This window comes from Panthera pardus, unplaced genomic scaffold, assembly GCF_024362965.1.
Source record: "Panthera pardus isolate Hobbes unplaced genomic scaffold, ASM2436296v1 HiC_scaffold_7, whole genome shotgun sequence".
NCBI classification, from domain to species: Eukaryota; Metazoa; Chordata; class Mammalia; order Carnivora; family Felidae; genus Panthera; species Panthera pardus.
Genome location: NW_026527002.1, coordinates 59,745,985 through 59,755,741, shown reverse-complemented (window position 1 = coordinate 59,755,741; position 9,757 = coordinate 59,745,985).

Here is a 9,757-nt window from a genome sequence, read left to right as displayed (position 1 = left end):
GAAATTGGGAAAAAACTTTCATTTTTATAAATATTTTTGACCATTTTAATTTGGGAGGTCTTTATTTTCTCCTTTTCTCTTGAAAAGTCATTACATTAGACCAGTTTCTCAGTATCAATGGAGAAAGACAAAACCCAGTATAAAATCATTCTCGTGTTAAAATGGTTATCCAGAAAGAAGCCTTTCTGCTTACATGATCATTAAGCTAGTGTTTAGTATAGATGACCGGATGTGTATGTCTGTGGTTGCATAGACATTACATTGGGAAATGAGAGAGAAATTCGAGTTTTCTGCAAATACTGCAAAATGAGCTTTTCTTATTGTTTAAAAGGCCAAGTGTTGTAAAATGATTTAGGAAACGTGAAATGTAAGGATCTCTATAATTACTCTCCCCAGCCCACTGCCTTGCATCCATCAGTAGATTATTGAAACAGCCTCCTAGCTGACCTCTCCACCGTAAGTGTCTCTGAATCCATTCTTGGCACAACTGGCAAGGTTCTCTTCCAAGAAAACAAAACACCTGGTCCTTGCCTTCAGGATAAATTCCAAACATCTTAGGAGGAGAGAACCAATATCTATTAAAAACACTGAGTGTGGGACAGGCTTAGGCCTAAATGGTTTATGTATACTATTGGCCTTTAGAATGAACCCTGAACCCCATCTTCAGACAGTATTTCATGCACCTTCACCTGTGGTCTCTAATTACAGGACAGAATCACACTGCATTGACAATTACATCTTTTCAGATGGTGAGACTCAGAGCTCTTTGAGTAAAAGGATGATGTTTGCTAGTTTTTGTTTTCCACTGTGATTAGCACAGTAGCTGGGAGATAGTAGGAACTGAGTAAATGAAAGAAGATTGTTGTTTGTTGAAATGAATTATTTCTTTGCTTTTAGAGAGGGAGAAATACCTACAGGGGAGGAGAGGGGCAGAAAGAGGGAGAAAGAGAATCTCTGCTTAGCACAGAGCCAGACATGGGGCTCGAACCCACGACACTGGGATTATGACTTGAGGGGAAATCGAGAGTCAGATGCTTAACTGATTGAGACCCCCAGGCACCCCTGAAAGATGTTTATACTACATTTTACAGACTCCTCCTCATGTATTAAGAGTGGCCCTTTGGGAAGCTTTAAAAGTAGTAGTTGCTAACCGCTTCACCCCTGCTCAGTGTTCTAGATGTTTGTTCTTCAGCTTACTAGCTGTGTGAATATGAACAAGTGTCCTTAAATCAAGTAACTTGTCCAAATTTTGTCTGTTTTCTGTGTTTATGAAACGGGTAGCAATAATGATAAAGTTGCAGAGGTCTTATAAATATTAAATTAGGTAGTGTATGTAAAGCATCTAGTACTGTGTTTCACTAACATCAGTGTGCCTAGTACATGGTAGATAATATTGTGATTGCTCTTTTTTAAAGAATAAATCAATATTTTAGTGCTTCATAAATTTATTGAGGACTAAAGTGATTCTGGCACAAAGACATTGGAAACTTTTTTTAGGGGGGTACCTGGTGGCTCAGTCGGTTAAGCATCTGACCTCAGCTCAGGTCATGATCTTTCAGTCTGTAAGTTTAAGCCCCATTTTGGGCTCTGTACTGACAGCTTGGAGCCAGGAGCCTGCCTCAGATTCTGTGTCTCCTTCTCTCTGTGTCCCTCCCCAACTCCATGCTCTGTCTCTGTCTCTCAAAAATGAATACATGTTAAAAAAATTTTTTTTAAAGAAAACTCTCTTTAAAAGAATTAGAGTATAGCTACAATTAGTATCCACTAATGTATTCAGAGTCTGAAAGAAATTATGTTGGGCTTTAGAGAAATCAGGGGGTTAAAAAAGCAAGTAATATTTTAAACTTAATTTGCAAACAGAGCAGAATCTAACCATTACTATTCATGGCTGTTGCATTGGAAAATCTGGAACTTTTTTTTCCAACTGATAGATTTTTCTAAATTTATATGTAAGGTTGCCTCTGAGATCACATTATTTTAATGGTTGTCATTATTATTATTCATTTAAATACAGAGGAGTTTAGTTTGAAGAGAAGCTATAACCTTTCTTTATTTTAATTCACATTCTGTACAGGAAAACCATGACTTGCAGGTTCAAAGGAGAAAGCCTTTAAAAGGGCTTGTAAAAGGCCTCATAGTCTTCTTGGACATCAAATAGCTCAGCAAAACAGCATTATGATGATTTAAATGTAAATGAATTAGAAACATATGGATCACATTCCCTTGGAAATACACATGGGTTTGGAAATTAAGGGGGAACTGCCTGACAAAATGCACTGCACTTCACTTAGCACAAAATGTTTGAATAATGGGTTGAATTTTTTGCCAAATCTTGAAGGCCATGGGTTCGTCCTATGGATATTTTCACAAACCCTATGGGTCTTGAGGTTCCTTGGCTTTAAGAATTGTGTTACCTGTCAAGATCAACTCCTGTCACCATCGCTTCTGTCCCTGTTGTTCTTTGCCATGCACATGAGCGTGCAGTTATGAAAGGAAAATCAGTTTCAAGAGCGTGGAAAGAATGGGGTTCAGGGGGAGGATGTTGTTGGATTTTCTCTCTTCCCCCTTGTTCTTTTCTGTTTCTTCTTTTTTTCCCAACACTTCTTTCCCTTTACTTTTTCCATCCTTGTATTTCTTCCTTATTTTGTTATCTCTTTTTCCCTCTCCCCAATTTTTTTCTTTCTCTCTCAAGTGGAAGAATGAATGGGTAAGAACAGGATGCTTATAAGGGAAAGCTTGTGGTAACATAGAGTAATGAATTATCTGTGGTCTCATTATATCTTTTCTTGAGGATTGCCCCCGTAAGTTCCACCAGAAAACAGAAAAGTCTGAGACTCTTCCTCAGTGAATCACTTAGCTTTTACTGTGGCACAAGAGGAAATGTTTGGACTTATTATATTGTGTTTTAAACATTTTAGAGTCTCATGAAAGTAGCGTCAGCCTGCTTTAGCTTATTTTAGAAAGTAATTTATCATTATTAATATTGATTCCAGGGATAATTAATTAATTTCCATAAAATGAATTGACACATGGAATATCAGAGACTTAAGACTAATACGTTGCTGTCCAGCCTGGGTGAAAGCAGGTGTCACGGTAACAGGATCTGGCTTTTGTGTGTGTTACAAAATATACTGCCTCTTGATAAGCAGCTACAGAATTGATAGTTAAATCTATCCGCATGGATTTGCTTCCCATATGGAACTAATTGCCTCTGGAATAGCTAAAGCCAAAAGATCTCTACGATTTCAAAAGCTTCTCTTATCTTTCCTCTCGTATGGTTGTTGACAGGAGCGAAACACATCTATCCTCATTTATTATATTGGTCTCATCAAGTGAGGACGTGTTGATGGGGGACTGTTACAGAACCAGATGGTCCAAGTTGGTCTTTTATGTTTCAAGCATTTCCCCTCCTAGGTTTTAAAAGTCCAAACAAAGGCTGTCCTGCACTGGGGCTGATCCCCTAGAATCTCTCTTCTTAAAAGACCTAGTCCAGTCTCTTACTGGTGCTGAATAGGACTGAGTACCAGAGCATTGCGTTTCTGTGAGCTTTAATCCTGTCTCATGAGGCCTGACTCACTTTATCTCCTTTGGTATGACTGGAGACTAACTGAGGGATAATAAGCTTTTCTGACTGTCTGGACCCTGACATAAGGCCCTTGTCTCTCATTTCTCAATTGGCCACCATAGTACTACCTCCCCTACTTTCCCCAAATGCATAGGTCAGAGACCTCTACGGTCAAAGTCTTGACAACTAGCAGTATTTTACTCTCTCTCTCTCTCTCTCTCCTCTCTCTCTGCTAAGAAGGGTAGGGTTTGACCTGCCATTTCTTCTCAAAACCACTGGGGAAAGTAGTATAAAGATAAATAGATAGCCATCATCACCATTGTTCTGATTGTCTTGTCATCCTCTTAGTTCACATTTCTAGAACATGTATCTGTGCCGGGAATAAGCATTTTTGATGCATGAACCCATTTAATGCTCTCAACCATCTTAGGGAGGAAAGTCTATTATCATCCCATACTATAGAGAAGGAGAACAAAGTACAGACAGATTAACTGTCCTGCAGCATCTTCAAGTCAAGAACATGTGTACCAAATTTGATAAAGGCCAAAGGGCAGGGAAATACATAATGCAGCGGGCCTTCACCTACATTTGAATCTTCAACCCTCTTTCCCCTTTTCTCAGAATAGGTAGAAAGACTTTGAGAAATGGAATTTTAGCCATAAGAGCCTGAAATCACAGATGTGGGAAATGCTGCTTAAAGAGAGAAGGGAAGAATTTTGTCTCTGGTGCTCCTCTGGCTGTGCTGCTTTGGAAAAGTGATTTATGCTCTCTATGGTGCAGTGTTCTTATCTCTGAAATGGAGATAATAGGGTACCCTCATGTTAGGATTGTTGTAGAGATTAATACATGATTGTTAGAAGTGTCTGTCACCAAGTCAGTCCTATAAAGATATGCCAGCTGTGATGTTACTATTCCACCGAAGAATGTCCCCAAATGCTAGGCAATGCGTTGTTCACATGTGAGAAAAAAATGGGCTAGTGGATCATTCTGGACTGTACATTCACTTGTCTAATGGATACTTCCCCATTAGTAGCCCACCTTATACTCAGTGCATCCAAACCAATTTTTTTTTTTTTCATCAAACCTACCAATTTTTCTGCTTTTCCAGTTTTGGTTGGTGGCACCAGCATATTCCAGTGTAGGGGTCAAAGTGAGAGACCTGGGGTGGGCCTTTTATTTCTCCCAACAGAGCATACATCTCTCACCAGACCAGTCATTAAATCCTCTTGATTCTACTTCCAGAATGTCTTTCAAATCCATCCCCCTTGGTTGATGGCCACCAACCTGACTGATATCAATTCAATAGCCATCAAGCAATCTTTCCTATTACTCTTCTCTCCTTTATTCTTAAGTATGGAATTTTAACATTGAAATATATATATAAAACTCCAGTGATGTTATTCTTATGAATGGCTGCCCATTTATAAAGGATGAATCTCAAGCCCTTGATATCTACAATAGTTCTATTTGCCTTAAATACACTATGCATGTATTTCTATACCACTGGGTCAACAGTCATACTTTGTCTTGTATTTGAAAGATGTTTCTGAGAGGAGACTAAATCTCTCTAAGCTTTAGACCCTTAAGTCTCTTATCCACACACACAACCCTCCCCATGCTGAAATAACTGTACATAGTAGATCAGAAAAACATTATTAGGAGAATAAAGTCAGACATGGTCTAAAGCATTTAGCACAGTGTTTGACCTTGCAGTGTGACCTTGGGCAATTTATTTAACTTCTCTATGCCTTATTAATACCTTCATAAAGTAAGGAAAGTACATACAGCAAATACCATGAGAATTGAAGTAACCAGTATGTGTAAAATGCTTAGGGCAGTGTTTACTATTCCTGTCTGATTTTTCTTATTATTCCTTTAACTCAGTTATAAAATGCCATTGATGTTAATTTGTGTTACAGACTGAGAAGGGTTTTGGGGGGATTTATTATAGTTTATAATGTACATTTTATACATTCCAAGAATACTGTTGCATTAAAATAGCATATGTAAAGGCAGAACCCAAATGCCATCACATCATGAAGACATTCCCCATACTCTCTGTCTTGCAGTGGACTGACCTATTCTTATCTCCCGCTTCCTTAGCAGTTTGCCGATATTTCTGTTATAGCACTTTGCTGAGTGATACGAGAATCATCCGCATATGTGTTTGTGTCTTCCACTAGAATGTGAGTCAGGAGTTTGTCCCTTGTTCGCTTTGTATTTCTTCTCAACCCCGATTATCCTCTTCGCCACCCTGAGATGCCACTTCTGTGCCTGGCAACCAGCAGGCATTCAATAAACGTTGACTGAATGCATTCTGAATTGGGTAATGAGGCATTGTCCCACCTTTGTGGCGGCCTTCATAAATACCTAGGGTTTCATTTGGGTCTGTGGCCATGTTGGATGAGCTTCAGAGACCAGAGTGTTGTCACAGCAGCAGGGGCTCCACACATTTGGCTCCTAGAACATTTTGACAAGAAAAATGTCTGCATTTCAAGATACCTGAGGGCTTATTCCTGTTTTTCTCAAACACAGTCAGGCTTTCATGTGGTCTTACACTTGCTTATTGATACCCAGTATTTTTCTTGTTGGGCCAAATGTGGCAACACATTATTTATTTGACACTGTGGTAATCCATTCAGTTGGATGGAAAAGAACATATTAGTCAAATGAAACTGATGTCTGGTAGCCATGCATACTCACCCAAATAATCTGCCCCTGGACCCTGTTCACGGGCCGGTTCTCCAGCTGCTTGATGCCAAGCCATATTCTCGCTCAGGGATTTATTTTCCCTGGCCCTGCTGGGATACTAAAACCAACTTTCCGATTCAGCCTTAGCCTCAGCCTCCAGCCCCTGGACAATAGCAATACTGTGTGATGACTACCGAGGACAGACTAAGAGGGATGACTGTTTTAACAGCACTTTATGACTCCTCAAGCTGGCCTGGAAACATCACCACAAGGAGAAAAAGGTATTCGCCAAAGAGAGGGGATGTCTCTGTAGTCAGAATCTGAGCTGGAATCAAAACCACAGACAGAAATAGGGCTGAGGTCCTACAGCGTAAATTCCAGGAACTGGGAAGGAAGCTTGAGGACATGGCCATTGGGCTTTCAGAAATGTGCTAATTGTGCAACATTCACAACCAACAAGAGAGAATGATAAAATAACAATAAAAATGAATGACTAAATCTGTGAACTCATGATTTGGGGAACAATCCTCAAAAATTGTAGTAAGGAAGGGGAAAAAAAGCATTCATTAGCATCAGTCTTATTATCTTTTTCTGTTTTTCTATGTTCTTCCTTCTCAGTCCCTCTTTCTCTCCCTCCTTACTTCTTGTAGAATAGAGAAGCACAGTGAGTCTGCAGAGTGTTTATGGGAGCCATGTGTCCTTTGTGATATCCCCATCTCTGACTAAAATACAAAAGATTGAAAAAAATAAAGTAAAATACAAAAGATTAGCATGTATACCTAGAAGTTAATTGATCTAATTCATCTTTCAATTTGAGCGTCCAAAAAGGTCAACTCCAGTTTTGAGTCTTGCCTCTGAACTACAAGTAGCATCTGAAATTCATTTCTAAAATGGCCCAGTGAAAAAGCAGGATCATGGTAGAAAAATTCTCACTTCTTATGAGCCAAGAAGAAATATCTAGGCATTAGCTAAGGGTCAGCAAGTGACTTTTTCAACCTGTGTTTGGCAGCAATGTTAATATTTAGGATTTCTTGCTTAGTCAGGTCAAGTCCAAGAGGATGTCCTAACGAATATGTGTGGGGAGTTCTGCCATGCCAGAGCAGGCTGCCAAAAGTTTTGTATTCGTGCAGACCCAAAGGGCCTCCTGAAAGAAGCACTGTCAGACTTACCATTATTTCCCAGAACCACGACTCCTAAACAATGAGGAAAAAGGCTGTCTCAGTCCTTGGAGATTTCAACCTTATATGGCAAGGAACTCATTCTGGGATTAAAAAAAAAGTATATATATATATATATATATATATATATATATATATATATATACACACACACACACATACATACACACACACACACATATGTATACACACACACACATACATACACACACACATATACACACACACACACATACCATACCATATATATCTCATGTCATATATCAAAGACAATAAATTGGCTGTTACTTTTTAAAAGTTGTGTTAAGGAGGATTCAGGGGCTCTATGAAGACCCAGTAGGAAAGGGTCCCATAGTCAATAAGCAATATCTGTCATTTCTGATGTGGGTTCTTGGGTTTCATATTGCCCCATTGGGGGAAAGAAAAGGACTTTGGGATGTGATGCTATGTGGGGCCACTCAGGATCGGCTCAGTCTGGGAAACTCCAACTTTTGTAGGAGTGTAGTCTGTAAAAAAAAAGCAAATTTAATCATAGTGATAGTAATAATAGTATGTAGTGTAGTAATATGTAGTATTGTATGTATTAGTATATATATATATGTGTATCATTGTAATGTGTTAGTATATATATAAATAATGCATATATAATGTATAATGTATATGTCTGTATATATATTATTTATATGACAGTAATGTAAAAAAATTGAAAGAAGACCTTTTTGGGGAGCCTACAAAGAAGGTGTAAAGCCAGTGGGAGAGATCTCTGCCCATTTTTGTGGGAACATTGTCCTAAGAAACCTAAGCAAGTCAATTCTTGGCTTAAATAAGAGGGAACTGAGCCATACATACGTTAGAATTAGATATAACAGCAGAGACAGAAATAAGTCACCCAAAAGATGCATCAGAGGCCACCACTGAAAATTTCGACTTAACATGATAAAGTCAGCTCAGGAGATTGTTTGAGCTACCCAAGTTTGCTCAGATCAGTATTTATCCTCTGTCTAATATATTTTTGTTTGTTCCTGACATTTATACCTGCACTGTGTAATGCAGTGGCCTCTAGCTACATGTGGATTTTTAAATTTAAACTTTTTAAAGTTAAATAAAATTAGAAATTCTCAGTCGTATTAGCCACACTGCAAGGGTTGAATACATACATGGGGCTGATGGCCCCTCTATTGGACAGCACAGATACAGACTGTTTACATCATCCGGACAGTTCTAGTGGACAGTGATAATCTAGACCATGGGAAAGAAAAGGAATCCAGGGTTACAGAACTGCCTTCATAGGACTGAGAAGAGAGTAGTTTGTCCTACTTACTCAGAATCATTCCTCCTTTCTGCCGTTGCTTTTTTTGGGCCATTTCTTGCCCAGTCCCAATGATGGACACATGCAGTTAATACTGAGTTGATGTGGACCTGCTGCTTCTGTGTTAGGTATTTGATGAGGAAGTTAAATATACCATTAGCAAAGGTGATTTGGAGGATTGCCCCTGGTTTTCTTAGATATCAGGAGCATTAAATCTGGCACAAATTTGTGATCAGATACAATTCTAGGTGCTGATCTTTCTTATCTCTGTTCTTCATAATAACCCTTCAAGGTGGGCATTTCCATTCATTTTTAACAAATGAGCATATTAAAATGTTAAGAAACTTAACAAAGACACACAACTAGGAAGTGGCAAAGCAGTGAGGTAAACATTAATCTTTCTGACTATAATTCTGGGTGTTTTCTATTATAGCACATTGCTTACTAGGAAGATAAAACAAATATGTACAGAGATCATTAGAATCAAAGGTAGAAATGCTAAGTGCCACGAGGACAGATTCATTGCTGAGGGTTCCAATTTTTTTTCCTGATGACACCTCTACCTGACTTTGTAGATGGGTCAAATGTTCTGCTTGCCTATTTAAAATATGCCATTTTGCCACCTAATTGTTTGGTAGATGAATAATCTTCCAAAGTGTTTCATGTAGTACTCATGAGTCCCTTATCCTACATTAACAGTAATATTGGTGGTAAGGAATCTTCTAAATAGGCAGGCTCTGAATTGCATGAAAACTGTTCCTGTAACTGTCATGAGATTTGAAGATATTAAAATCTGCAATGATCCAACATCAGCACCAGGATGCTAACCTATCCGGTGTTGTTAGGCAGGAAGCATTGTTCCAAAGAGAGGATTGGGTTTTCTGTGCTTCTTAGAGATTTTCTAGTCTCCTTTATTTCTTCCTTTGCCCAGCAAGATCTTCTAATTTTCCTGTGGCAGTACCCCAAGCTATTGTGACAACAAAGCTGTTTGCTGATGAAAGGAGTAGAGGTTAA